Genomic DNA, 15,747 nt, shown 5'->3' on the forward strand with positions numbered 1-15,747 from the left:
CGAAACTGAAATCTTTTGATAGTTGGAAGAACTTCAGGACTGAAATTTTTGCCAAAGAGCTGAAGCGCAAATCCCAACTGAAAAAGTTCATTAAACTTGAAGAGATTGTCTTGAAAATAGTCAAAGCTGCTACGATTGCCCAGGCATTGGAGAGGCAAAAATATTTCTTTGATCAGATTCGAGTCAAAGAGCTGACTAAAATGGTTGAAGAGCTGAAATCCAACTACAATCCCGTAGGTCCAAATGCCTATTATGATAGAGCTGTGTTCACCCAACTTGACACAGATCTTATTGGGCTTCAAATGGAAATCAGATTTTGGGAACATGATCAGGAATTGGTTCTCCCTGAAAAATCCTCTCGTTCAAAAGCAAAAGAAGATACACTCTCCTCCCAGCAGAAAGAGCTATCTCCACAACTAGCTGCTGAAAAACCTGTTCAGGATGTGCCACAATCATCTGCTGTAGAACATCAGATGTACTCTGAAGCTGAGCTGACTTTTGCCAACATTGATGAAATCATTCAAGCAGTGGCGCAAGAATCTCTTATGAGTGAACCCATCTCTGAAGAAGTTGATCACTCAACTGATCAAATCGCTAAAGAGGTTCCTATCTCAACAGAAGTACCAGTTCAGTCTGTTGTTGCTGAAAAACTTCCAACTGATGAGCCAGCTCAGATCACAACTAATTTTCAAAAAGATGCATCAGCTCATGATCAATCAACTGAAAATCCTGCAGTATCTCCTATTCAGCAGGAAAATATCTCTGATGATCATCATCAATCTTCACCTCCTACAGTCCAAGTGCCAGTAACTGAAACAGATGTTCCAGCACAGACTGTTTCTGAAACGATGATATCTGATAAGACCATGGTGGTCTTTGATCAAGTCTCAAAGGAACCAGGAACATCTTGTCAGTCTCCACCTCATTTTACTACAGATTTTGATAAAGTTCTTGAAGATATTAAGGAAATTCAGCAGAAAATGAATGAAATGATCAATCATTTATATAAGATCCAGCATATTTAATTAGAGCATTCTCTGAAACTGGAACACTCTGAAAAATTCAACTATCAGAAACTGACGACAATTCAAGATGCTTTAACATCTCTCTCTCGAACAGTGGATGATATACAGAAGAACAGAGGATTGGTTAAGAGTCTCTCTATAATGCCCAAGAATTGTATGTTGATAAGATGAGATTATGAAGTTTTGCATGGAAAGGACACCGCCCCCGCGCCCCAGTTTCTACCGCACCCGCGGTGTAAGGGCAGAAAGTAGAGTTTTGACTACAAGAGAGACCGCACCCGCGGTCCAAGACATACAGCACCCGCGGTTGTAACTCATGAAATGTGACGAATTACAGTAGGGTCACCGCACCCGCGGTCCAAGACATACCGCACCCGCGGTCGTTGATTTTGAAATGTTGAAGGATTGCCGTAGCCTGAGCGCACCCGCGGTGAAAAAGGGACCGCACCCGCGGTCGCTGTTTCTGAATTTTTAGATGAGGATGCCGTGAGCTGAGCGCACCCGCGGTGAGAAGCTACCGCACCCGCGGTGCAACGTGTTGAGTGAAAAATAAAACATGTGTCCTTGCCATGCATATAACATGTAATCTTCCATTCTCCCTTCATTCAGAATGAGACCACCGAAGGAATCCATGGGAGAACTCTCACATTTTCTTAAAGCTTAAGAAATTGATTTCACACAAGCCGATCATCCGATTTTCGATCCGAGACCAGATTTGTGCTCCTCTCTTCGATAGCTTCGTAAGGATGTAAGTTTCTTTACAGTTCAGCATGTTTGGGAGGTTACATGTTGGGGGAATTCTGATATGCTTGTAATTATGGGTTCTTGAGATTATTGACATCGTAGAAACGTAAACGAATCGAGAAAGTGATACCATATGTGAATGTTATGAGTTTTCCTGCATATATATTGAGTTGAGATGGTGCAGAATTCAGTCTTATGAATTGATGTTGATAAGAATTATGAGTATTTCTATTGAGTATTGATATTTGAGTTGATTAGTATCGAGAAACTACGCCGTTATGCCGTTGAATTGTATCGAGATTGATTCCTGATTTGTACAAGACTTGCTTTGAGTTGTGTCTTGATAGATTATATCTATACATTGTCATTTCAGATTTGATATTGACCGATTCGACATCGAGACTTCAACTACGACAAAGATTATACGACAAGAAGGTATAATTCATGTTGATTCGGGAAGATATAACTCGAATTAGATCTGATTTGAGTTTCCCAAAATCACATACTAGATTGTTATTTTTTTTTTATATGTTGATGCTTTGTTTATAGATTTATATTCAAGCATTTAATATAGGAGAGTCATTGGCAGACTTGCCAAGCTAGACGTTCGGTGATATCGACGCATAGGAGCAGAACTCCTCCGATTGTAGACACTCGATACAGACAGGACCGAAGTCTAGGAATAAGCCGTACCGCCACCACGATTGGGAGAGTAGGTGGGAGACTTGTTACGTCTTATTCACACCGGGATCCCTAGACTTAGATATGGGTCCAGTCAAATAATAAGAGTCGAAGAGTTTTATCTGTATTCACTAGTGTGTCATAATTACTGATTTATGTGTTATGATTTTGTATTTAATTGCATGACATGCATGTATACATGTTTTATACTGGGATTTGTTCTCATCGGAGTTTCCGGCTGTTGTTGTGTCTGTATGTGTGCATAACAACAGTTGGGGCAGGATCAGGGTCGAGACGAGGATGATTGAGAGGTGATAGCGTGGTGATCATGGGCGTAGCAGAAGAAAATAGTTGTTGTATTAGACATGTATTAATACTTTTAAAAACTAGTTTGATTGTATGAACGAAACGAGATATGTATTTGCTTTTAATGAAATGAAATAAATTTTATGTATGTGTGTTATGTTAAAAGCAAATTTTTGACCCACATTTTCTAGCAAAGATCCATTTAATCCCAAAGATAATTGAGTTAGAGCCCGGGTCCCCACTACAGGTGGTATCAGAGCCATAGATCTTTTAGACTGAGATAGAATAGAATGAACGGGGTAGATTGAGTCGTCCTCCTTGCTTTTGTTGTATTAGCATGATTTATTGCTTTCCCTATTACATGTTGTCTTGTTATCTGAGTTGCTTACAGCATGCAATTGCAAAGACTGAATCAGAACCGATTCTGAATCAGAGGTATATGATGAGAGGAGGACTGAGACAGACTGTATAGATTGTGTACTAATCCGTTTGATAATCAGATATGCCTCCTCGACGAGTACCGCAACCAGTAGCAGGTCGGGCACCAGAACAGGGCAGTACTTCCAATGATCCGATGGATGTGACCGCTACACCGATGAAGACCTTGTTAAAGCGGTTTCAGTCGTTCCGACCACCTACACTGAAGGGCACAGAGAATTCAGTTGAGTGTGAAAGCTGGTTAGATGACATCGAGATGTTATTTGATTCTCTTGACTACACCGATGAACGACGAGTTAAACTGATTGGGCATCAACTGCAAGAAGTTGCCAAGAATTGGTGGCTTACCACAAAGAGGGCCTTGGAGCATCGTGGTACAGAGGTCACTTGGAAGGTGTTCAAGACAGAGTTCTATCAGCGATTCTTTCCCGTCTCCTACCGAAAGGACAAAGGTGCTGAATTTGCCAACCTGAGACAGGGACAGCTGAACATCGAAGAATATGTCGCTAAGTTCTCCACCTTGCTCCGATTTGCTCCCCACATTGCTGGGAATGACGAGGCCGTTGCGGATCAGTTTATCAATGGCCTGAATCCTGAGATATTCACCTTGGTGAACACGGGACGACCCAACAATTTTTCTGATGCCTTGAACAGGGCGAAGGGAGCAGAAGCCGGGTTGCTTAGGCAACGAAGCACTTCTTATACCACTCCGACTCCTAGACCACCCCAGCCCTCGGGTCAGTATCAGCAACCACCTCCCAGATTCGAGAGTGGTGGTAGCAGCAGCGGGAGGAAAGACAGTTTGAAAGTGAAGGGGAAGCAGTTCAAGAAATCAGGGAGCAGTTCGTCGAGCTCCAGTGGGCCGAGACAGACAGGGTCGGGCCAGAGATCAGAGTATACAGGGGTTTACTGTAGTTCTTGTGGAGGTAGACATGCCACCGAGCAGTGTCAGGGCGTGATGGGTCGCTGCAACATTTGCAGACAGCAGGGCCACTTCGCCAGGGTCTGTCCACAGAGAGGTGCACAGCAGACTCAGAGTGTAGGAGCATCTGGCTCTGTAGCTCAGCCTGAGAGGCAAGCTTCATCTGTTCATTCATTCCAGCCAGTCCCTACATCGACACAGCCCCGAGCCAGAGGTGGTCAGACAGTGAGCCAACCTCCCAGACAGCAGGCTCGAGTGTTTGCATTGACAGAAGAGCAGGCTCAGGATGCCCCTGATGACGTGATAGCAGGTAATTGTTCGCTTTGCGGTTACTCTGCTTATGTACTGATAGACACAGGTGCATCACATACATTCTTATCTGAGCATTTTGCATTGACACATGCATTGCCTATGGAGTCGTTGTCTACTGTAGTGTCTGTCTCTTCTCCTTTGGGGACAGGGTTGATATCAGTGACATCTGTTAGATCGTGTTTACTCCAGTATGATGGGCATGAGATAGATTTAGACTGTATTGTACTTGGATTATCTGATTTTGATTGCATTATTGGCATCGACATGCTAACCAAGTACAGAGCGACAGTAGATTGTTTCCACAAGATTGTTAGATTCAGACCAGAGATGGCTGAAGAGTGGAAGTTCTACGGCAAAGGGTCTAGAGCTAGGATTCCTTTGATTTCAGTATTGTCTATGACTCGATTACTACAGAAAGGAGCAGAGGGGTTCCTTGTCTATTCAGTAGATCTACTGAAATCGAGTCCTACCTTGGCAGATATGCCAGTGGTTTGCGAGTTTGCAGATGTGTTCCCTGATGAGATTCCGGGATTACCTCCAGTCAGAGAGGTAGATTTTAGCATCGACCTAGTACCAGGTACGGTTCCTATTTCTCGAGCTCCTTATAGAATGGCACCGATCGAGTTGAAAGAATTGAAAGAACAACTTGAAGATTTGTTGGCCAAGGGATATATCAGACCGAGTGTATCTCCTTGGGGCGCACCAGTGCTATTCGTGCGAAAGAAAGACGGTTCGATGAGATTGTGTATCGATTACCGGCAACTGAACAAGGCAACAGTAAAGAACAAGTACCCATTGCCTCGCATCGACGATTTGTTTGATCAGTTGCAGGGATCCTCTGTCTATTCCAAGATCGACTTGCGATCTGGATATCATCAGCTGCGAGTCAGAGATTCAGATATACCGAAGACTGCATTCCGAACCAGGTATGGACATTTCGAGTTTATTGTCATGCCTTTTGGTTTAACGAATGCGCCAGCGGTGTTTATGAGTCTGATGAACCGTGTCTTTCAGAGGTATCTGGATGAGTTTGTGATTGTTTTTATAGATGATATTTTGGTTTACTCGAGAAATGAGACTGATCATGCTGAGCATTTGAGAATTGTGTTGCAGACGTTAAGAAATGAGCAACTGTATGCTAAACTGTCAAAGTGTGAGTTTTGGCTGAGACAGGTTGTCTTCTTGGGTCATATCATATCTGGAGACGGTATTTCTGTTGATCCGAGTAAAGTTGAAGCTGTGATCAGTTGGCCGAGACCGACTTCTGTGCCAGAGATACGCAGTTTCATGGGTTTAGCAGGGTACTATCGACGATTTATTAAAGATTTCTCCAGTATTGCGAAACCGATTACCCAGTTGACACAGAAGAATACTCCATTTGTGTGGTCTGAAGATTGTGAGTCTAGTTTCTTAGAGTTGAAGAGACGACTAACCAGTGCTCCAGTGTTGACGATACCTTCAGGTACAGGTGATTTCGTTGTATATTGTGATGCATCGCACAGAGGGTTAGGATGTGTTCTTATGCAGCGACAGCATGTTATTGCCTATGCTTCGAGACAGTTGAAGCCACACGAGACTCGATACCCAATTCATGATCTTGAATTGGCGGCTATCGTATTTGCACTGAAGATATGGCGACACTATCTGTATGGCGAGAAATTTGAGATCTACTCTGATCACAAGAGCTTGAAATATCTGTTTTCTCAGTCAGAATTGAATATGAGACAGCGTAGATGGCTTGACCTACTGAAAGACTTTGATTGCGAGATCAAGTACTATCCAGGGAAGTCAAATGCAGCAGCGGATGCCTTGAGTCGAAAGGTATGTTCCCTATCCTTATCGACGATAGGTGTTTCGAATTTAGTTGAAGATTGCTGTTTGTCTGGATTAGAATTTGATACAGATAGTAGACCGTTGCGACTTGCCAATATTCAGTGTGAACCAGATTTGATTGTTCGCATCAAAGAGGCACAAAGAAACGATCAGAGTGTTCAGAAGTCGATTGATATGGTCAGATCAGGACATATTTCTGAGTATCAGGTACGTGATCATGTTTTGTATGTGAATAACCGTCTTGTAGTGCCAGATGTTTCAGATTTGAAACAACAGATACTGTCAGAAGCGCACTGTAGTCGGTTCAGTATTCATCCTGGTGGCAGGAAGATGTACAATGATCTGAAAACACAATTCTGGTGGAAACAGATGAAGACAGATATTGCAGAGTTTGTGTCTAAGTGCTTGAATTGCCAACAGGTGAAGGCCGAGAGAAAGAAGCCCGGAGGGTTACTTCAGAGTTTAGCTATTCCTGAATGGAAATGGGATCACATTTCCATGGATTTTGTCACGAAGTTACCACGATCATCTAGGGGCTATGATGCGATTTGGGTGGTGATAGACAGATTGACCAAATCAGCATGCTTCATTCCTTACAAGATGACATACCGACATGATCAGATGGCAGATATATATGTCAGAGAGGTTGTCAGATTACATGGTGTGCCGAAGTCGATCGTATCAGATCGTGATCCACGATTCACTTCACACTTTTGGCACAGTCTACAGCAGGCTCTAGGTACGAATTTACACTTGAGTACTGCTTACCATCCCCAGACAGACGGACAGTCAGAGCGGACTATCCAGACTTTAGAAGATATGCTGAGAGCTGTAGTACTAGATTTTTGTACTAGTTGGCAGGATTCACTGGCTCTTTGTGAATTCTCGTACAACAACAGCTACCAGACTAGCAACGAGATGGCACCGTTCGAAGCTTTATACGGAAAGAAGTGCAGATCTCCGTTGTACTGGGATGACATCTCAGAGGTACCAGAACTTGGGCCTGATATGATTCGTGAGATGACTGAGAAAGTAAAGATAATTCAGAAGCGAATGAAGACGGCACAAGATAGATAAGCGAAGTACACGAACATCAGACGTAGACCGTTAGTGTTTGAGCAAGTAGACAGAGTATTCTTAAAGATTTCTCCTTTCAGAGGCGTGGTCAGATTTGGCAAGCGCGGGAAGTTGTCTCCTCGATACGTCGGTCCGTACGAGATTCTTGAAAAGATTGGCGATCGTGCGTATAGACTTGCTCTTCCTCCTTCTCTATCTGGGATACATGACGTCTTCCATGTATCGATGTTGCGTAGATATATGCCAAATAGTTCTCATGTCATTCAGCCTGAAGAAGCCGAGTTAGTTCAGACTTTGAGTTACGTTGAGCAGCCGATTCAGATTCTTGATCGGAAAGAGAAACAGCTCAGAACGAAGACTATTCCATTAGTGAAAGTTTAGTGGAGTCGTCATGGCATTGAAGAAGCGACTTGGGAAACAGAATCAGAGATGAGACAGAGATATCCAGAACTATTCGCATGATGTGAGTTTTATTCGGCTTTTGATCATATTGCTTCTTTTATATACCATTACTTGATTACCTGTGAGTTCGAGGACGAACTCATATCTAAGAGGGGGAGAAATGTAATGCCCAAGAATTGTAGGTTGATAAGATGAGATTATGAAGTTTTGCATGGAAAGGACACCGCCCCCGCGCCCCAGTTTCTACCGCACCCGTGGTGTAAGGGCAGAAAGTAGAGTTTTGACTACAAGAGAGACCGCACCCGCGGTCCAAGACATACCGCACCCGCGGTTGTAACTCATGAAATGTGACGAATTACAGTAGGGTCACCGCACCCGCAGTCCAAGACATACCGCACCCGCGGTCATTGATTTTGAAATGTTGAAGGATTGCCGTAGCCTGAGCGCACCCGCGGTGAAAAAGGGACCGCACCCGTGGTCGCTGTTTCTGAATTTTTAGATGAGGATGCCGTGAGCTGAGCGCACCCGCGGTGCAACGTGTTGAGTGAAAAATAAAACATGTGTCCTTGTCATGCATATAACATGTAATCTTCCATTCTTTCTTCATTCAGAATGAGACCACCGAAGGAATCCGTGGGAGAACTCTCACATTTTCTTAAAGCTTAAGAAATTGATTTCACACAAGCCGATCATCCGATTTTCGATCCGAGACTAGATTTGTGCTCCTCTCTTCGATAGCTTCGTAAGGATGTAAGTTTCTTTACATTTCCGCATGTTTGGGAGGTTACATGTTGGGGAAATTCTGATATGCTTGTAATTATGGGTTCTTGAGATTATTGACATCGTAGAAACGTAAACGAATCGAGAAAGTGATACCATATGTGATTGTTATGAGTTTTCCAACATATATATTGAGTTGAGATGGTGCAGAATTCAGTCTTATGAATTGATGTTGATAAGAATTATGAGTATTTCTATTGAGTATTGATATTTGAGTTGATTAGTATCGAGAAACTACGCCGTTATGCCGTTGAATTGTATCGAGATTGATTCCTAATTTGTACAAGACTTGCTTTGAGTTGTGTCTTGATAGATTATATCTATACATTGTCATTTCAGATTTGATATTGACAGATTCGACATCGAGACTTCAACTACGACAAAGATTATACGACAAGAAGGTATAATTCATGTTGATTCGGGAAGATATAACTCGAATTATATCTGATTTGAGTTTCCCAAAATCACATACTAGATTGTTATTTTTTTTTATATGTTGATTCTTTGTTTATAGATTTATATTCAAGCATTTAAGATAGGAGAGTCATTGGCAGACTTGCCAAGCTAGACATTCGGTGATATCGACGCATAGGAGCAGAATTCTTCCGATTGTAGACACTCGATACAGACAGGACCGAAGTCTAGGAATAAGACGTACCACCACCACGATTGGGAGAGTAGGTGGGAGACTTGTTACGTCTTATTCACACCGGGATCCCTAGACTTAGATATGAGTCGAGTCAAAGAGTAAGAGTCGAAGAGTTTTATCTGTATTCACTAGTGTGTCATAATTACTGATTTATGTGTTATGATTTTGTATTTAATTGCATGACATACATGTATACATGTTTTATACTGGGATTTGTTCTCACCGGAGTTTCCGGCTGTTGTTGTGTCTGTATGTGTGCATAACAACAGGTGGGGCAGGATCAGGGTCGAGACGAGGATGATTGAGAGGGGATAGCGTGGTGATCATGGGCGTAGCAGAAGAAACTAGTTGTTGTATTAGACATGTATTAATACTTTTAAACACTAGTTTGATTGTATGAACGAAACGAGATATGTATTTGCTTTTAATGAAATGAAATAAATTTTATGCATGTGTGTTATGTTAAAAGCAAATTTTTGACCCACATTTTCTAGCAAAGATCCATTTAATCCCAAAGATAATTGAGTTAGAGCCCGGGTCCCCACACTCTCAGTGACTCAAGACTCTATCAGCAAGAGAGTTGATGCTGTGGAGACACTTGTATCAAGAAAGATAGATGTACTTCAAATCGATCTAACCTCTGCTGTTGAAAACGTATCCAACTCTGTCAATTTTATATCAACAGATGTTCGAAGATTATCCTTGAAGATGGAGCTGTTTGAAAAAAAGGGGGAAGAGATCAAAGAGATTCTAGAACAACAGAAGAATCTTCTTGTTGAAGAAAAATCTCTACAAGTATATCTATCCTGTATTTGTGTGGATTATTATTCAGCTGATCAAGATCAACCTCTTATTTTATCTACAAAACCTCTTATTTTATCTACAATGTTTTCAGATGATCAGTTATTATTCACTTAGTTTTGTCAAACACCATAAAGGGGGAAATTGTTGGAAACGAAATTCCGGCGTTTGACAAAATATGAAATTCTGGAGTTTGACAAACTGATCAACCAATTGATACGCGCAACTACATTCAGCAAACTGGACTTAACAACTGGAATCAGCAGATCTAATAAAGAAAACTGATCAGTTGTTGTTGGAAACGAAATACCGACGTTTGGCATAATATGAACCAAATTATAAATTCTAGAGTTTGACAAACTGATCAACCAACTGATACGCGCAACTATATTTCAGAAAACTGGACTTAACAACTGAAATCATCAGATCTAAACTGATCAGTTGGAAACCGATCAGTTGATATATTCAGCCGTATGCTTCCTTCAACTAAACATGTCTCGGGAAAGAACATTCAACCGACAAAGAGACATAGTAGATTGCAACTGAACGCGAAACGCCGCAGTTCAATCAATACAGCTTAGAACAACGCATTTCGGATAAAGCAATTAAGACGCCGCATTACAATAAATGAAGCAAACAATGCCCAAGGAATGATGAAGTGGCAATCAACGGATACAAAGATTCAAACATATCTCAAGTTACCGTTGGAAGAAAAGCTTATAAATATGATAGAAGAACAGTTGAGGAAAAACACACAGATCACTCTATTCAAAGCTTGCTGTTACTCTGTCAAAATCTCAGCTCACCCTTACTTGATTTATTCGTAGCAGTCAAGGCTACAATCTGAGCTCATTAGCACTTTGTAATAATCGTTAAATTCGATAGTGCTAAGATCAGTTACGCACTGAGAACATTTTGTAATACTAAGAGTTTCAGTTTTTGGCAGTGATAAGTCCAAACTGAAGTGGGTCAGTACAAATCTTGTATTCGATCAAAGTCTTTTAGTGAAGATCCTATCCTTGAGATAGAAGGGGTGACGTAGGAGTAATTGAAATCTCCGAACATCCAGAAACAATCGCTCTAACCTCTGCTGTTGAAAACGTATCCAACTCTGTCAATTTTCTATCAACAGATGTTCGAAGATTATCCTTGAAGATGGAACTGTTTGACAAAAAGGGGGAAGAGATCAAAGAGATTCTAGAACAACAGAAGAATCTTCTTGTTGAAGAAAAATCTCTACAAGTCTATCTATCCTGTATTTGTGTGGATTATTATTCAGCTGATCAAGATCAACCTCTTATTTTATCTACAAAACCTCTTATTTTATCTACAATGTTTTCAGATGATCAGTTATTATTCACTTAGTTTTGTCAAACACCATAAAGAGGGAAATTTTTGGAAACGAAATTCCGGCGTTTGACAAAATATGAAATTCTGGAGTTTGACAAACTGATCAACCAACTGATACGCGCAACTATATTCAGCAAACTGGACTTAACAACTGGAATCAGCAGATCTAATAAAGAAAACTCATCAGTTGTTGTTGGAAACGAAATACCGGCGTTTGGCATAATATGAACCAAATTATAAATTCTAGAGTTTGACAAACTGATCAACCAACTGATACGCGCAACTATATTTCAGCAAACTGGACTTAACAACTAAAATCAGCAGATCTAAAATGATCAGTTGGAAACCGATTAGTTGATATATTCAGCCTTATGCTTCCTTCAACTAAACATGTCTCGGGAAAGAACATTCAACCGACAAAGAGACATAGCAAATTGCAACTGAATGCAAAACGCCGCAGTTCAATCAATAAAGCTTAGAACAACGCATTTCGGCTAAAGCAATTAAGACGCCGCATTACAATAAATGAAGCAAACAATGCCCAAGGAATGATGAAGTGGCAATCAACGGATACAAAGATTCAAACATATCTCAAGTTACCGTTGGAAGAAAAGCTTATAAATATGATAGAAGAACAGTTGAGGAAAAACACACAGATCACTCTATTCAAAGCTTGCTGTTACTCTGTCAAAATCTCAGCTCACCCTTACTTGATTTATTCGTAGCAGTCAAGGCTACAATCTGAGCTCATTAGCACTTTGTAATAATCGTTAAATTCGATAGTGCTAAGATCAGTTACGCACTGAGAACATTTTGTAATACTAAGAGTTTCAGTTTTTGGCAGTGATAAGTCCAAACTGAAGTGGGTCAGTGCAAATCTTGTATTCGATCAAAGTCTTTTAGTGAAGATCCTATCCTTGAGATAGAAGGGGTGACGTAGGAGTAATTGAAATCTCCGAACATCCAGAAACAATCGCTCTAACCTCTGCTGTTGAAAACGTATCCAACTCTGTCAATTTTCTATCAACAGATGTTCGAAGATTATCCTTGAAGATGGAACTGTTTGACAAAAAGGGGGAAGAGATCAAAGAGATTCTAGAACAACAGAAGAATCTTCTTGTTGAAGAAAAATCTCTACAAGTCTATCTATCCTGTATTTGTGTGGATTATTATTCAGCTGATCAAGATCAACCTCTTATTTTATCTACAAAACCTCTTATTTTATCTACAATGTTTTCAGATGATCAGTTATTATTCACTTAGTTTTGTCAAACACCATAAAGAGGGAAATTTTTGGAAACGAAATTCCGGCGTTTGACAAAATATGAAATTCTGGAGTTTGACAAACTGATCAACCAACTGATACGCGCAACTATATTCAGCAAACTGGACTTAACAACTGGAATCAGCAGATCTAATAAAGAAAACTAATCAGTTGTTGTTGGAAACGAAATACCGGCGTTTGGCATAATATGAACCAAATTATAAATTCTAGAGTTTGACAAACTGATCAACCAACTGATACGCGCAACTATATTTCAGCAAACTGGACTTAACAACTAAAATCAGCAGATCTAAAATGATCAGTTGGAAACCGATCAGTTGATATATTCAGCCGTATGCTTCCTTCAACTAAACATGTCTCGGGAAAGAACATTCAACCGACAAAGAGACATAGCAAATTGCAACTGAATGCAAAACGCCGCAGTTCAATCAATAAAGCTTAGAACAACGCATTTCGGCTAAAGCAATTAAGAAGCCGCATTACAATAAATGAAGCAAACAATGCCCAAGGAATGATGAAGTGGCAATCAACGGATACAAAGATTCAAACATATCTCAAGTTACCGTTGGAAGAAAAGCTTATAAATATGATAGAAGAACAGCTGAGGAAAAACACACAGATCACTCTATTCAAAGCTTGCTGTTACTCTGTCAAAATCTCAGCTCACACTTACTTGATTTATTCGTAGCAGTCAAGGCTACAATCTGAGCTCATTAGCACTTTGTAATAATCGTTAAATTTGATAGTGCTAAGATCAGTTAAGCACTGAGAACATTTTGTAATACTAAGAGTTTCAGTTTTTGGCAGTGATAAGTCCAAACTGAAGTGGGTCAATACAAATCTTGTATTCGATCAAAGTCTTTTAGTGGAAATCCTATCCTTGAGATAGAAGGGGTGACGTAGGAGTAATTGAAATCTCCGAACATCCAGAAACAATCCTTGTGTATTTTATTTCAGTTTTGTATTCTATCTTTCAGTCAGTTAATTTCTGCAACTCCTTCATTTTAACTGATTGTCATTGACCAGCAAGATTCTGAGAATCAGTTTCTCACCAAACTGAACTCAAATCTCGAAAATATCAGTTTTAATTGAGAGTGTTTATTCAACCTCCCTTCTAAACACTCTTGTTACGTTAATCGATCCTACCAGATTCTGAACTTATGATTCAAACGGAAGTTGTAGAGATATGTGTTGTATTCGTAATGATATAAGATTGGTTAGATTCCATTAAGAATTGAGATAGTTATGCTCATTTTGCCGAAACTGCTCAATTACAGAATTATGCCGCATAGTGCGTATGGAGTAGCATCTTCTTGATAATTCTTGGATTTATCTATTAGGATTATAGAAATGGTTTCTTCTAAAAAAAGTTAGATATTTGAGTTATCTTTCATTTCCAATTGGCGGATATTAATTTGAGTTAATATTGAGCGAGATACGAATTTTATGCTCTTTTGTGCCAAATCAGACATTGGTATGGATTGTAGTTTTCATGATCGGCTTATTGTGGTTTTGTTTAGGCCGAGAGTCTTGAAGAAAAGTTGATATTGGAGTTTCAAGTTGGTATAGGTATGTTACAGCTCGGTAACATACGACGGTAAAACATAAATTATGTTTAATTGTCATTCTGTGTTGCACTGATCGTGTTTTTGATTTGTTGACTGTTGTAATTTGTTAAATGCCTTTGTTGTGATATATGTTATTATTGTGAAATATTATTGGCATTTAGCATATGACATACTGTTGTGATATTCATGTTGAGCCATATCGTTCTTGTTAGCCCATTGTTGATATCTGTTGTTATCTGGCACTGTTGTTTATCTCGAGATCATCGTGTGGCTGATAGGCCTATACACATGAGACTGTAGATGTGATTGAACAATTCCGTGGTTAGTGCAGCCTTTTGAGGTGAGCGCTGGGATTGTGTCATCTAGTTTGTTCTGTTGTGCCATCCAGTTATATCGTATCAGCTGTATGGAGGCCGAGTCAGGGGTGTTATTCAGCACAGCTTGGCATACCTTGCATATTTGGCAGGGCGGTTTAGCTGCATGACGATGTAGCTCTCATGTGTTGTTGCTCGAGCATTATTCCAGTTGTTATCGTACCGTTTGTTGGCTCCTGTTATCCCGATTATTCGTTGAACTTTTCATGCATTGCATATTACATTTTATTTTATGATTATGCATGATTTATGATTATTGTTGAACTGTTTCATACCAAAATCCTAACCTCAGTTGTTTTCTGGGGGGGCTGTTGTGGTTGCTATTGGGCACCATGGTAGATCTCCCGAGTCGTTTTGCAGCATCAGGCCGAGGTTCAGCCAGTGGAGCTCGGGATTTAGGTTGGATTGCTTGGTTCTGTCAGTGGAGTTTCCCAGTTAGTGAATATGTATGTCTTGAGTTTGTTTTAGTTTTGTATTGTACTTTATTTGTCGGGGAGATGCCCCGTGTATCTGTAGTGATATTTGGTTTTTTTTTAATGTTCTGAGTCTACCATATGATTCTTATGATCTGGTGAATATTTGATAAGTTTTAATTTTTGTTTAGTCCTGGCCAGTGCGACTATAGGTTGTTTAACTTCGGTTTTGTTTTGATGACTCTAGTTGGAGTATATTTTGATATAAATTGTTGCTTGAGTTTTCGGGATGTCTTACTAGGCCCTGAGATCCGTTTTAAAGTATTTTAAACATTTTTCCGCTGCGGATTTATATCAAACCATTATTGTTTGATCATTAATTGTCATTAAAGTCAATGGGCCTCACAAAATGTGTTCTAAAAAAAATAATTAATCAATCAATATGTTCTAAAAAAAAGATTTGTTTGTGTTGGATAAGTTTCAAAGGTAGTCGAATGTATCCGTTATATAAATGTTTATATATATAGACATTTATGGTAGAATGTTTGGATAAAAAAAAAATTTATGTCATTGTAAAAATTTGCAGTCACGTTAATAAAAAAAAGAAAAAAAAAGTAAAAAAAATAAAAAAAGGAGATTTTATTCTTTGTAAATTTAATTATTTTTTTTCAATATTAATTTATTTAATTGTCTGCTTTAATAATTAGCCTTTTTCAATGAGAGTTAATATTCATTCCAACTCCATAAGTGTAAATCAGCTATCNATATATATATATATATAAATCGA

The 15,747-nt window shown here is 39.8% G+C and overlaps 1 long non-coding RNA gene across 1 annotated transcript in view; it reads left to right on the forward strand.

Annotated features, from left to right (window-relative positions):
• The window catches only part of LOC140983722 (uncharacterized), a 28,100-nt gene extending 13,025 nt beyond the window's left edge, over positions 1–15,075 (forward strand). The window contains exons 2-3 of the long non-coding RNA XR_012176496.1: positions 14,126–14,174; positions 14,887–15,075. This is a non-coding gene — a long non-coding RNA (uncharacterized lncRNA). The remainder of the gene's footprint in view (positions 1–14,125; positions 14,175–14,886) is intronic.
• The last annotated feature ends 672 nt before the right edge of the window (positions 15,076–15,747 follow it).

The sequence above is a fragment of the Primulina huaijiensis genome, chromosome 9 (assembly GCF_012295235.1).
Source record: "Primulina huaijiensis isolate GDHJ02 chromosome 9, ASM1229523v2, whole genome shotgun sequence".
In the NCBI taxonomy this organism is placed as follows: domain Eukaryota; kingdom Viridiplantae; phylum Streptophyta; class Magnoliopsida; order Lamiales; family Gesneriaceae; genus Primulina; species Primulina huaijiensis.